This window comes from Lissotriton vulgaris, chromosome 2_1 (assembly GCF_964263255.1).
Source record: "Lissotriton vulgaris chromosome 2_1, aLisVul1.2, whole genome shotgun sequence".
In the NCBI taxonomy this organism is placed as follows: Eukaryota; Metazoa; Chordata; class Amphibia; order Caudata; family Salamandridae; genus Lissotriton; species Lissotriton vulgaris.
Window position 1 is genome coordinate 2015742953 of NC_141687.1, and position 20409 is coordinate 2015763361.

General features: G+C 49.8%; 1 protein-coding gene across 2 annotated transcripts in view; it reads right to left on the reverse strand.

Moving 5' to 3' along the window:
- PDE8A (phosphodiesterase 8A) overlaps nucleotides 1-20409 on the reverse strand; it is a 2218572-nt gene that overhangs the window by 1086241 nt on the left and 1111922 nt on the right. The gene's annotated exons all lie outside the window — the stretch shown is intronic.

Below are 20409 nucleotides of genomic sequence, written 5' to 3' on the forward strand. Positions count from 1 at the left end.
GGATCCAGGGGAGAATGTAGGCTACAAGGCTTCATTACAGCCATGGGGATTAGAGACATTTGGCGTACACACCACCCCTCACACCGGCACTACACGCTCTATTCGGTTAGTCAGGGGTGCTTTTCCCAGCTGGACCACTTCTTCACATGCACTGATCAGCTGGGCGACTTTGCGGAGCTCAACATCCTGGCCCGGGGAACTCCTATTCACTCCCCGGTTAGCGTCACTCTTAAGGGTCCGATGATCAATAGGGAGTCTTTCCCGAGGATAGATCTGTGTCGCCTCCGGGATGAGACCATAGGTGACATACTCCAGGAGGGTTCCCAGCTATATTTTGAAGAAAATCGGGGTTCGGTTGAGTCCCACATCTTGTTATAGGAAGCCTATAGGACAGTTCTGAGAGGGCAGGTCCAGGCTCTGATTGGGGCCCAAAATAAAGAGGGGACCCTGCAGGTCAGTCAGTTGGAAAGAGAGATAGAGAGGCTCGAACAGGAGGCTGGCACTGTGCCGTCAGAGGATCTCCGTCATACCTTGGCTCTTAAACAAAAGGAGCTCAGGGCTCAGGCTGAGTGCAAGGCGCGAGCGTACTCCCTCACCACGCAACATCGGATTTATGATGTGGGAGATAAGGCCCTGAAGCTACTGGCGTGGCTCGAGCGTCGGGATAGGGAGCACTCATGGATAGCGAGGTACGCGATCAGACAGGCTCATTAGCCTCTAATAGTACGGACATAGCGGAAGCCTTCGCGTCCTATTTTGAAGGGGTATACACCCCGGTCTGCACCAGGACTAAACAGGACTGCACAGAGTTCCTACAAGACTTCGTGTTGCCCACACTGTCCCAGGAGTAAAGAGACCGTAATGAGGCAGATTTTACTGGAGCGGAAATTGAAGGGGCTCTCAACGCCCTCCAATCCAGGAAGGCGCAGGGACCGAATGGGCTCCCAGTGGAAATATATAAGCGGAAGGCAAATGTCATCATTGACCCCCTCCTTCAGATGTACTTAGAAGGGCGAGAGGTGGGAAGGCACCCACCTGATCAACGGGAGGCCACGATTGTCGTAATCCACAAAGCAGGAAAACCAGATGATCAATGCTCTGCCTACCGCCCAATCTCGTTTATTACTGTTGAAGCCAAGGCATAGGCTAAGGCCTTGGTGGATAGGCTGCTATCGGTTCTGCCGGATCTTGTGCATGTCGACCAATCAGGGTTTATGCCACGCAGGAGCACCCACCACAATCTACGCCGCATTTATGGAGTACTATATATGATGGAGGATGTGGGGAACACCCAGACAGCATTGATAGTGCTGCACGCCTGAATGGCATTCAATAGTATCTAATTGCCCTACCTATTCATGGTGCTCCAGCGACTGGGATTCGGCCCAACATTCTGCAGCTGGGTGCGACTTTTATACAAGCAGCCGGTAGCGAGGGTGAGAGTTTACGGAGATGTGTCCAGGGCTTTCCCTCTGCGGAGGGGAACCAGACAGGGGTGCCCTCTGCCCCCCTCCTATTTGCCTTGGCCTTAGAGCCATTGGCTCATTGGATTAGGAGGGACAGGTCATTCTGGGGCTTGCCGTTGACTGACGAGTGGGAAGGGCGTATCTCCCTATACGCGGACGATATTGTGCTTTATATGGCCAGGCCGTACCACTCGATACCGCAGGCATTACACCTCTTTGAATTATTCGGTAGCTACTCGGGCTATACTATTAATTGGACGAAGTCATTGATTTATCTGCTCTCGGGCCCCCCGCGGATTACGAATAGGTGTCCCGCTTCAATTGCAATAAACAGGTTTAAGTATTTGGGGGTATACATCACTAGAGATACGGCAGAGTTCCTTGCGAGGTACCTGAACCCCAATTGATACGCCTGGGATTGACGTGAGCCATTTGAAGTCGCTGCCTCTCTCCCTCATGTGCCAAGCTGCAATGTTTAGGATGCTAGCACTACCGCGACTCCTCTATGTTAGATCTGGGGGTCTCTAGTTGGCAGAGGCAGGTACCATTGTCCAAATAGGGACCCTTGCTTTTAGTCAGGGTAAGGAGGATACACTCTTTAGATAACCTCTGCTTACCCCCTTGGTAGCTTGGCACAAGCAGACAGGCTTATCAAAGGCAATGTGTAAAGTATGTGTACCAACACTCACAGTAACACAGTGAAAACACCACAAATGGACTGCACACCAGTTTAGAAAAATAAAGTATCTTTATCTAAACTACACAAGACCAAAACGACAAAAATCCAACATACACAGTTCAAGAATATGATTTTAAAAGAGTTCTAGGGTTTGCGTCAAAATAAACCACAGTTGCGTCACGTTTAGCCCAAAGTACCTGTAGATGCGACAAAAGTTCCAAATGGAAGCTGCAGTGTTGAAAACCAAGCGATGCGTCACTCCTGAGACCCTGGAGAGGCGATGCGACAGCCCCGCTGGACGCAGCAGGCGTGTTGCGACGAATCCGGTCTGTATGGGGAGGGAGGCGATATCTTGTATGGATTCTGGTGCGCAGGTTCTGTAGGAAGCACCTCGCAAAGGTACGAAGCGACGATCTTCGGGATGGCAACGATCTCAGGTGCGGCGGCGATGCGCAGCATCGATCTGCTCCTCTCGTGGCCCTTCGATACGATGGCTCTGCGACGACTCTTGCAGCGACGTGATGCGGTCCACAAGCAAGCGGTGGGACGATCTCACCCAGTGCCGACAGGCTATGTGACGATCCTCGCAACGATGGTACTCTTCCCGCACAGGAGCGATGCGTTCCGCAAGCGAAGGAAGCGTCGGTTCTTGCAGCGGCAACAGGCGCTGCGGCGATATCGATCTTCGCGGCGGCAGGAATTTCTTCGCACTGACGGGGATGCGCTCCGCAAGCGAGCGATACGTGAAACTTTGCAGATTGTCTTTAGTTTCTTCTTATCCAGCTTCCCAACAACAGGTACAACTTTCAAAGGCACGACAACTGACCCAAGCACTCTAGGAATGACAGAACTCTCTCAGTAGATTTCAGGGGGGGAAGCTGGGTGTGAAGCCCTTTTGTTCCTGGGACTTCTTAACAGGGAGCCAGCTCTACACAGGCCCTTGGAGATCTCTTCAAGCAAGGGGACACAGCACAAAGCAAAGTACTCCCCCTCTCCTTGGCAGCAAAGCAACTGCAGGTCAGCCCACAAACACACAGCAGGACAGTCCTTCCTCTTCAGTCTTCCAGCTTTCTCTTTGGCAGAGGTTCCTTCTTGATTCCAGAATGATCTAATTTTCTGTAGTATGGGTAGTGCTTTTTATACCAGTCTTTCCTTTGTTCTCTGAAGGCAGAGAGGCCTTGGCATAGTCCGAACCAGACAGTCAAAGGCACACAGAAAGGTCAGAGAAGAAAGCAGCCACTTTCTAAAAGTGCTGCTTTGAAACACAGGATTTAAAAACCATCCTTCCTAAAAGATGTGTTATTAAATTCTGAGTTCAGGGATACCAGACTTCAATTTTTTATCTAGCTCCTATTGGAAGATATGCAGGTAAACATTATATACAGCATTCTCCATTATAGCCTATGGGCAAGATAGCCTTTCAATAGTGAAAAACAAAAATGGCTGTAATTCACTACCAGAGCATGTCACCCACACTAGTACCTGCTCTACCTTTCACATAAACTGCACCTTGCCCACCTTGAGCCTTCCATAGGGGTGTCCAATGTGTACAGAAATGGAAGGGTTAAGCCTGGCCAGTGTGGCCACTGGCCAGGTCAGCATGGCAGTTAGCAACTGCCCACAGGCACTGCGGTGGCAGGCCTGAGAGACCATTTTAGGGCTACTCATGTGGGTGGCACAATCAGTGCTGCAGGCCCGCTAGTAGCATTTGAATCACCAGCCCTGGCACACTCAGTGCACTTTAAAAGGGACTTCCTGGTAATACAAATATACCAATCATGGAAAACCAATCACCACCACAATTTACACAGAGAGTATATGCACTTTAGCACTGATCAGCAGTCTTAAAGTGCCCAGAGTCCTATTGACAACAACCACGGGTCAGGAAAAATAAAGGAGGAAGAAGCAAAAAGTTTGGGAATAACCCTGCAAAAAAGGCCATTTCCAACACTCTATATTCAGCAAAATATGCTGTATCCAGTTCCACCTGGGGTATTCACTTGAATAACACAAGCACTACGGACGTTGCTCGGGGATAGTGGCAACCCAAGGATAGCGTTGCATAAGCTCACAAGAGGGATGTACGAGGGGGGCTGGCCCTTCCAGATGTCAAGTTGTATTATTGGGCTTCACAACTACAGGTGGTCAACGATTGGGTATACGCGGATCGGTCGGAACCGGCCTATATAGTCGACCGGATGGTTATGCCGGGTGGAAGTTGCGAGCCACTGCTCTACGCCCAGAAGCCACAAAGGGACTGGCCGTAACTCACAGGGGTAGTTATTCAGTGCTGAAGAAAGGCAAATAAGTTTCAGGGGTGGTCGGGCTCCCTGAAGGGTAGAACCCCTTTATGGCTGGAGACCAGCTAATAGAAGTGACTCCTTTGACTGGGTTCAGGGTATGGAAACTCATAGGCATTGAATATTTGGGAGATGCCTAGAAAGGGGATGCCCCTCGATCATTCGCCTATCTTAAAACAGAATACGAACATTACCACTACATACGCCTCTCCCATGCTCTGCACGCACACATAAGGAGTGATAATCCCGGAGTTTTCACCCATGGAGGATAGGCTGCTCCTTGGCCCTATATTGGAGAAACCCACTTCCACAATATTCCACAATATACCGCAAACTCATAAATAATATGCCTGATCCACTGACGTCACTGCGGACAAGATGGGTGAGTGACATAGGTGACTTGGAAGATGACGACTGGCAGGATGCCCTGCAAAGCCCGAGTGAGATAGCAATTCGCTCTCAGTTCTGGTTAGTGCAGCTTAAAATCCTTCAGAGCGTAACCTACCCCCGTACCCACCTATATGCCTGGGGAAAAAGTCAGTCGGCCCTCTGTGCACTCGGATGTTGGGAGGAAGGCACCTTCTACCATATATTATGGGAGTGCCCAGAGATAGTGCCCTTTTGGACTTAGGTCGCGGACACGATGTCAACGGTGGTGGTTTCACCGGTCCCGCTAGAGCCCAGGTGGTTGCTACTAATGATCAAGAACGCGGACTGGTCTAGATATAATTAGATTTGGCTGGCATTGGCAGAAAGAAACATAGCGAGGGGCTGGCAATCGCAGACAACTCCACAGTGGGACCAATGGATGCCCGACCTAGATTGGTGCCAAAGAGCCGAGGAAACTATCTATAAGAGCAGAGGTTTCACTTAGAAATGGAAGAAAATTTAGGGGCCTTGGCGGAAATACAGGGCGCCGGGAAGAGGCTCTGGGTTATGATCTTAACAGTTGTATGCCCCACTTGTGCCTTCAAATGCCTTACAATGTATTCTAAACTGCAATTTAACCATATGCGTTATGAATACTGTCCTGTAATGTATGGTGATATGAGCAATGTTAATAAAAAGATTTATAAAAAAAAAAAAAGAAATCTTTGGATACGTTGTGAGCACTATCTAACCTAATGGAAAAGTATTCCTTTTGGCATTTTTTATTTTAGATAATATTTTTTATCCTATTAGAATATTTGTCTTGCAGCCGAGCTTATTCAAGAACACTTCTTGGGGAAAAAACAAAAGTACGTTTTTGTTGACTAAGCGGAACCTATTCATCACTAAAATTGCTTACAACTAGCTAGGAAGTAAAATCATCACCAGCTACTGGATTTAATGCTAGTCAGTGCAATATTTTAACCCAATGTCTCATAGTGAGAAACGAGTGTTAAAATAAATTCTGTCCTTGGAAGCTCAGTCTTCTTAATTTGCTGGAAGTGAATAAATCAGATATCATATGTTGGTCAGACCAAATAACTTGATTCGGTTTATGGCCTCAAGATTATCTAAAATAATGACCGGTATGATGGGACTGTTCACTAGATAAAAAAACAACGTTAAATGTCACAGTTTTGCTTAAAATGCTGCATTTAGCCTGAAGGATTTTAAAACCAAAACTTTAACAGCACAATGTTATCTTTTTGTGAACAAAGTTTACCGATAGAATCACATAAGTGATCCAAAATAGTAGTAGAGAGTTGGGGAGGAGGTACCACACGACAAAAATCCGTCTTATGTTTTGTATTAAGGATAAAAGCCAGGTTATCGCAAACATTCACGTTCATTTTATCTGCCTGTAGCTGGGGCAGTCTCAATTTACTTGTAAAGTGCATTAGTCTTGAGAAACCAATTTGTCTCCACTTGGGAAACAGACAGATGTTAGTCTTACTTTGCTTAGTAATAACATTTGTAGGTTATACTGCAAGTAAATATCAGCTCTATGAGCCAATGCAGAGTGGTTGTTAGTACAATGGGTGACATATTAGTAAAGTGGCTCTAAGCATATAACCACTGGGGACTTCTTGGAGAGAAATCAGGTGATATATGTTCCCCTCAGTTTGGAATCAAGACTGTTCTTAATTATTATTTTTTTTTCGAACTATAGCTATCCATAGCTTACTCATTGTTACCAAGGCAAGCAATTCATTATTGGAATATGTGACTGTTCTTTTTATCTTGGGTATAATGGTCAGAGTCGGAAGACAAATGTGCAGAATGAGGGCGGTGTTCAGGCACAGACCATCTTGCCATAAGCGCATTCGCTGTGCATGTTAATGCACTGACCCCCCTGTGTTTAAAGAGTGCTTAAGGGGTTGGAACATTGATAAGTAACTAGACTGTTAACCCGGAATGCTTTCAATATGGCACTGCTAAATCGAGATCTGCCGAAGGGCTTAGGAATGCAAACGAAAAGTAAAACACATTTAAATGCACGTAATTCTGCGCAATGATTTCCACCTTTGAACAAACCCGCAAAATCGCATTTAAAACCAGTGTGAAACTAGCAGCATTCATTTTAGGAGTATCACTAATCTGACATTCTTGCAACAAAGGGCTAATATAAATGTTGATCAAAATACCACCGGCGGAATCTTCTCCATTGTTAGCACTTCCTGCATAAAGACAATGATTTACGGCTACTAGTCCCCTCTAAATCAGTCCACAGGACTTTCCACTGCCAGTAGAAAAGGAAGACCCCTTCACTTCCTTGGCTCATATTGTAAAGTGTGTGGAGCTCAAGGTGCGCGCGCCACAAGAACAATCAACAATTTAAATTGTTTTGGGGAATGGTCCCCATCTTTAAAACGTGAGGGTCAGCGATGGCATATCCTCACTGATAGGTGCTGTAAAGTGTAAATGTTTATTTTGGACAGTTCGCAAATATCACTTACTGCCCGTCCTGGTCAAACTCTTTCCCAAGCAAATGGCTCTTCTGAAAAGCTGTGTTGCCGTTTTAAGGCAGTTTCCGATTACATTCCCTAAAGGGAACTATTTTTTATATTTCTAATTTCCTTAACATATGGGTGTAGCCGAAATAACGTTTCACTAATAACGTTACGGGAAGCCTTGGAATGTCACGCATACGTGCACTGAAAGCATGAAAATGTCACACAAGTATGCTGATACCTTGACAGCTATCTACTGATGCACGCTCTATTCTTTAGGTCTCGCGACCTATCGATGCGCGCAAGCGCATCGATCGTAGCGAGAATTCATGTGGCGAAAACATCTTCAAACCAAAGGGCTTTCAGCCCCGCGGTTTTCATGCAGTGCCCGTGCACATGCACGCGCATCGCATCCAAGCCCAGCCCAGTCCTCCCCTAGCAGCACTCCTCCCACGCCAGCAACTCCCCCCTCCCACACCAGCACCTCCCCTCTCTCGCATTCGCGCCATCCGGCTTCTCCTCCCCTAGCAGCACTCCTCCCACACCAGCATCTCCCCCCTCCCACACCAGCACCTCCCCTCTCTCGCATTCACGCCCACCCACCAGGCTCTCCCGCCCCCATCAGGCTTCCCTCCCAATCCGCCTGCCTCCCCTCGCGCGTTCACGCTCCCGCTGTGAATGTGCATGTTCCCTACACCTTTGACACTACACATATCAATCTGTAACCCCATTCCATCGTGTTCATGTTAGCTCGACAAACTAAACAGCACACATTATCCCCCATCCGTCAGTTCGATCCCCCGCACTCCCTATACCTATTTTTCGCTTAGCATTTTTATGTTAGCATGGTCTTTTCTCATGCGCTAATTTTTCCAACATTTCTCCACACTTTATGAGAGGTAATTCTCACATTTATTATTATCCTCCTCATATACTTGATTTACAAACCGCTTGTTACGAACACACACTGGTTTAAGCACGATAGTCTTTCTTTCCTTTTTAATACATGTGACCAATCACATGACCGCGGGAGTTGTTTGAAATATTGAACGCCGGTAGCTCCTAGCTTTACCGGCGAATCGGAGAGAGGTACACCGGACTAGACGCCATACCCGCGAAACCCTTCACGTTAGTTTCTACGCTCGTCCCAGAACTTACCACAGCGCACGAGTAATCTCTGAACGCTTGTAAACCTGACAGAAGTTCTTAGACGATTTTTCATTCTTTTTAGATTACCTACGAAAGCGTTATCACAGGCATGTAAGTGAACGTCTGATCCCCCATTTTTTTGAACTTCACGATACCCATCACAATCCCCTACCACTTTTCCTCACACCACCGGTTACATTTTTAAATGCATGACACGCATGAAATAAATGATGAACAAAATGAACATTGAATGAAAGTGTTTTCTTGGATCAAGGGAACGCAACAAAAATGTGTGCCAATCAGGGATGACACCAGAGTCCATCTGGTCTCACATACCAAACAATTCCCTCCCAATCCGCCTGCCTCCCCTCGCGCATTCACGCTCCCCCACCAGGCTCTCCCGCCCCCATCCGGCTTCCCTCGTAATCTGCCTGCCTCCCTTCGCTCGCATTCCCGACCCAGGCTCTCCCGCCATGGAAAATAAAACCTGTAAACTTTTTTGCACCTCCCCTCTCTCTCCACTAATTATTCACTGCTGGCCGGCCCATCTAGTTTTGCACGGCTTTCGTTTTCCGCTTGATTGCCTACACAGCCCACCAAGTTCCATGTCTCTTCTTGTTAGGGTTTGCTGCAAAGCATGGCTTTACATCGCTCTCCATCAGAGCCTCCTCTCCGCCCCCTTCCCTGCTGCTGCTCGCATCGCACTCCCTCCTCCCCCCTCCCTTTTCATCCGCTTTAATCAGGCTCATCTGCTGCTGCCATTCTCCCCTCCCTTCTCGTTGTATTTCCTTCTCGTATTTTCTTGAGAGCGAGGTCGCACTGCTTTCCACAGCTGTGTTTCTTCCTGCGTGCAGACTACGCTTCTATTCATACCTATCAACAGCATGAGGACGCGCTGCAATCCTCATTGTAGCGTTTTTTTCTTGTTTCCTTTGGACGCGCAGCCAATTCACTTTCGTTCAATGCGAGGTCGCGTTGATTCCCTTCACACTGCTGTCGCCAGTTCAGGACGCGTTACTTTCCCCCACCTATTTTGACTTCCCAGAAGGGCATGAAGTGCTGAGTCCGCCTCTTTATTTCATGTCGTTTTTGCTGGCAGTAAAGTTCTGTTGGAGCACCGGAGCGCTCAAAATTCCTATGACTTTATACCGCGAATTCAGTTTTACACTAGTCCCAGGATCTGCTGGTGTTTATTTCACTATTTTAAGATCTGCACATTGGAGAATGAGCAGACGTATGCTCTAGGATTGTTTTCATTTTTTGATCTCGCAAGTGGCCCACCATGTACAATATACAGATATATTTGTAAATCATGTGTTATGTGTAACAATAGTAGAACAGTTCTTTCAGCACAAATGCAGTCTGTGATAGCTGCAACGCACTCGAGAACGAGTATTCCCAGATTGTTATAATGTTTGGCTTTTGTAAATCTTGCATCTGTGTTTTCTCTGCTGTCACTTCAGCTCACCAGGCTGGACCCCCTCACCCCTCGATCGCCAATGTCACTCTCACCCTTCCTTTGATCTCGCCCAGAGTTCTTAAAGGCTAATGGCCCTCCCCCTCACCCAGCACAGAGCGCGCATCGTTTGTTGACTCTCCCAATTTGTCTTACTGCCTCGCGTTCTTTCTCCCTTTCGCTCTAATAGTCTATGCTGGTGGGAATTATTTAAGGATTTCAGCAGTGAAAAAACGGGTCTAGTGTTTTGTGAGCATCACTGTTTGAGCATAATTGGGTATAGTACTTGAGGAGGGTGCTCTATTCACATCTTATATCTGTTAATTCCAGGGTGCACCCTTGCAGCCAAAGGGTTGTTGGCGTGTACGTTTAGTCACACCATTGGTATTCATGTGTTTATGTACCCTGTTCGTAATTCTCGGAGCTGCCCAACAAGAACTGTAGAGTTCACTTTCAAACACTCAAAGTCACAGCCTTACATCCTGCTTTACGTGATTCATTATTTTACATTGCAGGGCTTCTATGGTCGTGGTTGCGTTGCTCTCCATCAGAGCCTCCTCTCCGCCCCTTCCCTGCTGCTGCTCGCATCGCACTCCCTCCTCCCCCTCCCTTTTCATCAGCTTTAATAAGGCTCATCTGCTGCTGCCATTCCCCACCTCCCTTCTCGCCCACTCCTTCTTCTTTAAACTTTTGTACTGCTCTGATTAAACTGAGGCATCCTAAAAGACACCCAAAAGAACAGTCGGAGAGCACACGGAATGAAATGCAGAGTTGACGAGCGTGTGGCACTGTTTAATTATCAAACTTATTTACGACTGTCCTGGGAAAGGTAAAATAAAAAGCACATGCATGTTTGCAGATTAAGGACAAAAAAACGGAATTCTCCATGAAAATAACCTCGAATATGACTTCACTTATGTATTGCCCATGGTGGACTCGGAAGCATTTAATTAATACAAATAAAAACAAGATCCAAAGGTTATTTGTTTTAATCCTACAACCTTTTTTTCATATGGTACGTAGCGTTTCCTCATGAAATCACAAACATTCCGTCACCAATGGCGGGCTGTGCGTCAGGTGTAGGCCTCTGCGGTGCGTGCCACAGCTCTGGGTAATGTGCCCGGTCCTCTACAGACAGACAAGTGCTGTTCACGGAGCTCGAGATCTCGGCAGACCCTTATAGTCTTGTGCAGACCCTTATAGTCTTGTGAGCCGCAGCTCTCTGCCAATTACGAATTGACTTTGTTATATCAATAGCACCAGCAATAACAAGCACTGGCGTTGCCAATAGGTCTTGCAGCAGGAAAGTTGGAGCTATTACAATTGCAAATAACAATGCCTTTTATTTTTGTTTTCATTTTAAAAACATAAAGGGCTTTGTCATTTACAAAACCAATAGCTCCAACTTTCCTACTGCGAGACCTATTGGCAACGCCAGTGCTTGTTTTATTGATGGTATGATGGACTGGCGTTTCGGTATTTCTCACCAACACTGAAACTGTATTGGACAGACACAGGCTTATCTAAAACGTTCTTTAAAAACCTGAGTTTGGGGTAGGGTGATGAGCACTGTGTATGACTGAATGATTCAGTCATTGAATCGGTGAAGTAATAATAGTGGAATTTAATTAATAATTGTGCAACTGTATTTTTATTACGGGCACGTACTGCGAGTAACTCCAACTTATCATAGATGAAATGAAGCATTAATTATTATTAGTTACTTCTAATAAAACAGTAACTGTTAGCAATTAATGTATTATATGATGGTATTTTACGTTTTATCCACTTCTAAGTTTGAAGTAAACAATTATTTCCAATCTTTTGAAGTTCTGCGCTGTCTGCACTATTTGCCCACATCAACCTCATCAACTTTAAGTAAAGCTTTGTGGCCAATTAATGTTGCTTTAGGGCGTTCCACAGCCACTGGAATTAACACGCATTATTGCCCGGTGGCAGTAAGGCACTTTAATGAGGGCACCTTTATCAGGCTGCAAGGACACTCGATTGGAGTAGCTAATAGTGAATACAATTGTAGCCATCTATTAAAAAGCATGAGTATTCGTCCCAATCAGAGCTGAAAATAAACGTCACCAGGAAGAAACAAAGTCTAAGAAACTGCGCAGCAAAGAGCGTCCGTGCTGAGCCAGCATTCACAATTAGCGTACCCCCCTTTATCTTGCTCAAGTGTAGGTGGGGATTTCTTACCAGCGATCTCGTCTTAGCAGTGCTTTAAATGGGCCGGTACTCACTGGTACTGAGTACCGGCACTTCTTAGAATGATCACTTTGAGTACCGGCACTTCTCCACTGCCCTGAGAGTACCGGTACTCATGAAAAGGTCGGCTCATTGGCTGTGCTGGTGAGCAGGAGATGAAGGTGTGTCTGGGAGCCAAGGCGCTGCTTCTGTAGCCCCAATCTGAGCCCCTGCAGAACTATTCAGGGGGGCTCATTTGAATAATGTCCGGTGCTCACCCTCACGCTGTGATGTGTTTCTTGGAGCATTGTCCGTTCAGGCCCTGTGCTGTCAATCACATTGCAAAAACAAAGGTTGTGATTGCGCTCCTTTTATTATAAACAAGGGTAATGACTGAAGTTGTTCCTGTCCTTATGTTTAGGGTGCCAGTTGATATTCCTTGCCATGTAATTGACACCACGTCCCGAATTGCGACGTCTTCTATTTTAGGTGAAGCGGAGTTCGCTTTATAACCTTCCAGGTTGCACCGGGTTCTCATTCACTTGGATTCTGATCTATGCCACGAGCACATTAAGTTCGGCATCACAATTAAGCAGGCACGCTTTCTTTCTTACGGGGCACATTCTTGTGCCAGACACATGTTATTTTTCTACAATCACCCTTGGGGCTGCTGAGCCACTCGGATTATGAATGTCATTTCATGTGGTCAGGAATTTGAACGTATGATTGTGACATTAAGCGGTAACTAGGAGCTACTGGAGCAGTACGTCCTTGTAATTAGTTTTTTTTAATCAGTTTATACACACGTTGGTATCAATCGCTTGGATTATTACAGAGTGATCTTCTTGATTTTGGATTCGGGGTTTGTGCTAAAGCAATGTGAAGATGTATGCTAAGTACAATGGGAAGTCAACATTAGTGCTGCATAACCACAAGTTGATTTAAATGAAATTTCTAATAGAATTAAATACCAATTGGCCAAGACTGTTATCGAAAGAATTATTATTAAAAAAGCAACAGGGGGCGTGGCCAAGATGGCGACGGAGTGAGACGCTCTTTGCGTTCCCTCCGGCGCCGACTTCAACAAAGCACCGAATAGCACCCCCAGAGCCGTGCTTTGACCGGCGGTTCTGTTGCTAAGGGGCACCGGAGCATAGTGGCTGCATTCTGGTGGAGGCGCTCAACCCTCGGAGCGTCCCGTACGGAGAGGCGCGCTCTTGGAGCAGAGGTGGTGGAAGGCCTGGCCGACGCTGGACTGGCGTAGGAGTGAACGTCGACCGGAAGTGCAGGCAGGGCGGACGCCGAAAGGGGATGGAGGTCGGCCCGATGCCTGGAGCGGGACCTCAGTAGCCAGCGGGATTGCCGGGGGACTGCATTTTCCCCGTTGCCCCCCTCTCGTGTGTTGCGCTGTGAGGAGCGGCGACTGAGGAGCCGGGGGCTGAACGCGGATCGGCCACAGGGTGCGCGACCCGGAGGAGCAGTGGGACCGCCGAGCGGAAGAAGGTGAGCGCCTGGAGGCAGCCGGAGAGGGCGCAGGATCACGATTTGGAGCGCGGAGGGCGCCGCCGAAGCTGGGCAGCAACTGCGAGGGGGTGGCATTGCGCTCTGGCCGAGTGGCAAGGACGGCCTGGTGAAGGCTGAGCACCCCCCGTCTGAGTGGGCCGATGGAGGTTTGTGGCCACGCGTAGCCTACGCGTGCAGTGCGCCTTGAACGGCGGCGGCCTGTTGTAGTGGGAGAAGTGAGGCATCTGGAGTCGCAGCTGCGGCCTACATCCTGAGTGAGGCCCTGCTCGGAGGACCTGCGCCGAGCTGCGAACTTGGCACCATAGTATCGGGGGACAGTGGCCCGGACGCGTGAGGCGACCTCTGGTCTCTGGGGGCCCCCGCCCCGCCGAACTGTGACCTAGTGGGGGCTATCGATGGATCGGAAGGGCTGGCCGTGAAGTGGAGCAGACCTGCTACAGCGGCTCTAGCGCTTCGAGGACGGGCGCAGGGAGGCCCGCGGTGTGGAGCAGGGGTGAGGAGACCCGTCTCGGTCGCTTCACCTCGCAAACGGCGACTGGCGCAGTGGGTTGTGGTCAACAGTGGATTGTGATCAGCTTGGGGAGGCGCTCACGATCGCTCTTGAGATGGCGAACAACCAGAGGAGGGGGAAGAATGGCAAGGATGGCCTAACCAGGGGCTCCCAGCTCCCGCCGTCACCTGGGGCGAGTTCCTCCTCCACATCAAAGGGAGATGAGGCGCCGGTCACCAAAGCATTCATGACTGAGCTGTTTGCATCCATTAAAGATGACATCTCCGAGCTGCGGTCCCAGCTCGCGTCGGACCTTAGGGAGGTGAGGAGAGACCTGGATGGGGTAGGCGAGAGGGTAGCCACCCTAGAGGACCATGATCTTAATCTGGCTAATGATGTCCATCAGCTGCAACAGGATGTGCTGCGTCTCAGGGAACAGAATCTGGACCTGCAGTCCCATGCGGAGGACCTGGAGAACCGCTCCAGGCGGAACAACATCCGTATCAAGTCGGTACCATGGGACGGGGAGTCTGGCGATCTGAGAGGCTATGTCCTGGCGCTGTTCCAGCAGGTCTTGGGCGACGATGAAATCACTGATGTCAAGATGGACAGGGCCCATAGGGTTGGTCTTCCTAGGCGCGGGGGGGCCCTCCGCCGGACATCCTAGTCTGCGTCCACGATTTTCAGTTGAAAGAGCGCATTCTGAAGAAGGCTCGGGAGGCTACGTCTATCCTGTTTCGTGGACACCATCCGCAGTTGTACCAGGATTTGGCGGCTTCCACTCTGCGGAAACGGCGTGAGTTCCGACCTGTGACTACCTTTTTGCGGGAGCGCAACATTGCTTATTCCTGGGGCCACCCGTTTCGCATCATATTTCGGTGGAACAATAGGCTTGAACAGATCAGGTCCCTTCAAGTGGCAATGGATCTACTGGGAATCGACGGACCGGATACTTCACCTGGCGATAGGAGTCCTTCTGCAAGGGGCCGGCAACGGTCCCCCTCCTGGCACAGAGTGGGCGGGGAGGGGGGGAGGAGGGTGCCTGACAGGACCACCAGCATGCAAGAACGGGACGACGCGGTGGCCTCGGTTGCCACCGTCACGCTGTCTGCCTCTCAGCTTGGTTCCGGGGCGGCGTGATTTCTGAAGAATGATCTGACTGGCGTCGGAGGGGCGCACCCATGCAGGTATCGTGGGTTCGTATGTACTTTGTGAAAAGACGCCCAGGTACGAGATCTGTGGGGGACATCGGCTGATGTCTCCTCGCCATCCCGTGGAGGACTCTTTTGGACTTTCGATGGTTTGTGAGGGGGTTTCCGGGGGGGGGGGGGGAGGGCCTTGGGGGGACAGTTTGGGGTGTTGGGGTTGGGGGTGTGGGGGGTGTTGGTGGTGACGCGGATGTGTTGTGGAATGTGCCACGTGACGGTGAATGGGAGGATGAGGTGCGCTGTTGGTGCGGGAAATGCGGGGCCATTTGGCATTGGGCTCAGGGAGGGGACTGCGGGGAGGAGGGCTGGCGGGAGCTTGATTTTTGGGTGGTTTGTGATCAGGGGACCTTCTGGCAAGGGAGGAGGGCCTGCCATGGGATCTATCGAGGGTTCTTGTTTTTTATCATAAGATGCCTGTTAGCTTAGGGACGTGGAATATTAAGGGACTGAATTCTCCGCAGAAAAGGCAAAAGGTATGGAAATATATAACTGACCACCAATTGGATGTAGTGGGTCTTCAAGAGACCCATCTGGCACGCAAAGATGAGCTGCGCCTTAAGCATAAGACGTATCCCCTAATATACAGATCCTCTGCATCCACGAAGCATAGGGGGGTGGCTCTCCTTTTTCGTGCTGCGCTGCATTTTCAGCCTGTTGCGGTGCGCGCGGACAGGGAGGGCCGCTGGTTGATGGTGAAGGGGCTGGTTCAGGGGAGGTTGTGTACTTTTGTTGTGACGTATCTTCCCAATACGGGTCAGAATAAGTTCTTGCATAGCTTACTGCACAAGGTGGGTGATTTTGTTGAAGGGCACTTGTTCCTCATGGGGGACTTTAATCTGGTATGGGACGGGGCGTTGGACTGCTCTGGCACTCGCAGAGCAGAGACTGGTGTATTCTCTGCATTGTCACAGCAAAAGGTTGCGGAGCTGGGGTTGGTTGACGGGTGGCGTTTTGTTCATCCGACGTCGAGATTACACGTTTTTTTCTCATGTGCACCACTCCTACTCACAATTGGATCATATATTTCTTAGCCAGGCTCTTAGGGGAGATGTCCTTGACTCTACCATTTTGCCACTCTCAGTTTCGGATCACAGCCTGATGGTGCTCACCTTGCGCTGGTCGTCGACCAGCACCGGGCAGCGGAAGTGGTACTTCCCGGCATCGGTACTACGGGACGATGCTTCTGATAAGGCGCTACGGTTGGCCATTAGGGAGTTCTTTGCCCTCAATCCGGCGTCCGATACCTCAGTCTCCAACACATGGGATGCCTTTAAGGCGTCCATCAGGGGCACTTGCTTGGGCCTCAATGCACAACTCAATAGGTTGCGACGCAAGGAGCGGGAGGAACTGGAGGCTGAGCTGGCCCCCCTCGAGCAGGCGCATAAACTCAACCCCACGAGGGTGACCCTCCGGCCCCTGACGGCGGTACGAGGGAAACTGAGAGCGCATTATAATAACAGGGCGAAGTTCACCTTACTGAGGTTGGGCCGACAGTCCTACTCTTGTGGAAACAAGGTGGGACGACATTTGGCCCGTCAGCTTCGTGATAGGCGGGAACGCGAGTACATTGGGGGGATCCGCGACGGTGCGGGACTTTTGCAGCATAGGGACGAAACGAAGGCGGACATCTTCGGCCGCTTTTACTCGGACCTATACAAGGGGGATGGGCTGGATTCGGCCGCTCAGAAGGAGTATCTGGGGCGCCTGCCCCTTCCACGGGTGTCCAAGGAATGGAATGAGCTCTTAGGGGCCCCGATAGCCAGGGAAGAGGTGATAGATGCCATCACGAACTTGAAGCTTCACAAGGCTCCTGGCCCGGACGGCTACACCGCCGTATTCTATAAATCTTACGCCTCCGAACTGTGCGATTTCTTGGTCACCCTTTTTAATGACATGGCCACCTCCGGTTCTTCTACTGGCTCCATGGCAGAGGCGATGATTACAGTGCTGCCGAAGCCGGGGAAGGATCCCGCACAATGCGCCTCCTTTCGTCCGATAGCGCTTCTTAATATAGACGCCAAACTATACTCGGCGATCCTGGCGCGTAGGCTACAAGACCTTATGCCGGCGCTAATCCACCCGGACCAATCTAGCTTCATCAAGGGGCGCCAGACACATGATAACATGCGTCGGGTGGTGCATCTAATAGAAAAGGCGGACAGATTCCGTATACCGGCGGTACTAGTGGGTCTGGACGCCGAGAAGGCCTTCGACCGGGTGGATTGGCGCTTCTTGTTCAATACCATGACTGCCTTCGGTTTTTCGGAATCATTCATCACTATGGTTAAGGCTAATTTCTGCTGTCCCCGGTCTCGGGTCGCGGTGAATGGTCATGTATCAGCGTTCTTTGATCACACTCGAGGCACTAGACAGGGTTGTCCTCTGTCCCCCCTATTGTTTGCGCTGAGCATCGAGCCGCTTGCAGTGGTGGTACGGGAGCATGAGGGGATCCGAGGCTTGCCATTCGCGGGGGAACAGCATAAGATTTCGCTCTTTGCGGACGATGTCCTGTTCTCCGTTACGGACCCGGAACGCTCGCTGCGTTGCATTAGGGAGGTCTTGTTGGAATTTGAGGAGGTGGCAGGCTTCAAGGTCAACTACGGCAAGTCGTACATCCTGAATCTTACCCTCTCGCAGGTCGAAATGGATAGGGTACGACCGCTGACCCCGTTGGCCTGGGCCACAGATTCGATCGTCTACCTGGGAGTCCATCTGACCCCGACCGTGGGCAGGCTGTTCCAGGCCAACTTTCCATCTTTGTTGGCGAAATCCCGAGCGGAACTGGACAGGTGGAAACCAAAGTTTTTGTCATGGCTGGGCAGAATCCATGCCGTGAAGATGGTTCTCCTCCCTAAATTCTTGTATTTATTCCAGGCATTGCCTATCCCCATTGATGGCGACTTTTTTAGGCAGCTTAAAACTCATATACTGCGCTTCGTATGGCAGGGGGGTCAAGCACGACTTTCCTATGGGGTTCTACGCCGACCGAGATCCGAGGGTGGAGTTGGGCTCCCTGATCTGCAGTTCAGCGGCTCAGCTAAGAGTGTTGGTGGAGTGGTCGCAACAAACCTCCGAGAAACATTGGCTCCATATGGACCGATGCGTGGCTGGCAGGTCGATATGGGACTTAGCTTGGAAACCAAAGAAGGACCGCCCCCTCAACGCGTACATAAGCACTCCTACGAGCACGGTGTTGAAGGTGTGGGACTCACTAGCTGGGGACGACCGTTGGACTACGTTCCCTTCACCGTTTACACCCTTGCACTTCAACCCGGCCTTCCCACCGGCGCTTCTAGAGGGGCCGTTTGAGGTGTGGAGGAAGGGGGGTTGTCGAGCATTGACCCATCTGTTCCATGGTCTGGACACCCTCACTTTCGCTAACTGTATGAGAGATTATGGGGTCCCTCGGACTGAACAATACCGGCATGTTCAATTGCTTCACTGGGCTACGTCTCCCGGAGTGTTGGAGGCGGCTACGAGACCGCCGACGCCGTTTGAAGCCTTTATATTACGGACGTCCGTCATGAAGGGAACCATTTCCTTCCTGTATCAATTATTACTTCAATCGACGATAGCTCCTCGACCTCGTTATATGGGGCAATGGGAGGACATGCTGGGGAGAGACATCACGGATGTGGAATGGTCGGCGCTCTGGCGTGACCTGACACACTTTAACCATTCCTTGCATTTGAGGGAGGCCCACCTCAAGACGGTCATGCAATGGTACATGTGCCCGACTAGGCTCCACCGCATTTTTCCGGCGACCTCCAATAAGTGCTGGAGGGGATGCGGACTACTGGGTGACTTTCGCCACATCTGGTGGGACTGCCCGGTGATCCGACCGTACTGGGAGGAAATCCTCTCCCATATCAAGGACATATTGGCTTACCCTATTGACGACTCCATGGCCTGTGTCCTGCTAGGACTGCGGGATCCTGGCCTTGCCTACCAGAACAGGGCAGATAAAAAGATCTTGTGGCTGTGCCTCGGAGCGGCGAAGCTCACGCTGGCTGCGGCCTGGAAAAAGAAGGAGACACCGGCGATCTCGCTGTGGCATGCGCGACTCTGGAGGCTGCTCAGTTTGGAGAGAGTGGCGGACATCTTCCTTGGCCAATTCAAGAATTTCAGATTTCAGTGGGGCCCCCTGGTTGACTTCCTTTCTAAAGGGTTGCCTTCAGCAGTGTGTCCAGCCTCATTGAGGTCGCTGCACCTCTTCCAGGTGTAATGTGGTTGTGGAATGTGTGTATGTATGACTGGCGTCACCACCATGGGGGAGGGAGGGGGAGTGGTGGGGGGAGTTTTCTGTTTTTGGTCTTTTGGGCTGTGGAGGTTCTGCTACCTGGATGTTTGACCCGCTTACATGGAAAATACAGGACTGGGGTCTGGCATAATGCGGTACTGGCTCTCCTAGCTGCCCTGGTCTACTGACAGGCATGTCGACCGCTATGTGCAGTGGTTCTAATAGCTGTGCTGTTCCGCTTCTGGTCTGGGTATGCCTATGCTATGTATTGGAGCTTTGCTGTTATGTGATTACTGCTTTTGAATCACTCTTGCGTGCTGTGCGGCTCCTCCGCAGCCCTTTGTTCATTCCTTTCTGCAAATCAAAATAAAAATTTTACAAAAAAAAAAAAAGCAACAGGGGAGAACGTCCTCTTTACACTGTCAATCACATTCACACTATCCTGTGCATTTGTGCATATACAGGAATCATGGCAGTGGCAATCAGGCAACGGCCAGTCCGGCCCTGGTGACAATTAAGAAAGCCATGGTAGATGAAGAGTATTACATGGCTTTTATCATACCCGAGTCTTTTGTGTGTCTGCTTACGTTTGTGTGTTTGCCTGTATTTCTATGCCTGTTTTGTAAGAGAAAAGTGAAAGAGAGAGAGAGAGAATCAAGACACTCTCAGGAGGCATTTTAAAGAAAATGTGTTGCACTTTGTTTGTACATGTCTGATCGGTGACAAAGATTAATAAATAACGTAAAAGGGAGGGTTGGTGGGTTAATGGGTGAGTGGATGGATGGGTGAGTGAGCAAGGGTGGATGTATAGATGAATGGATA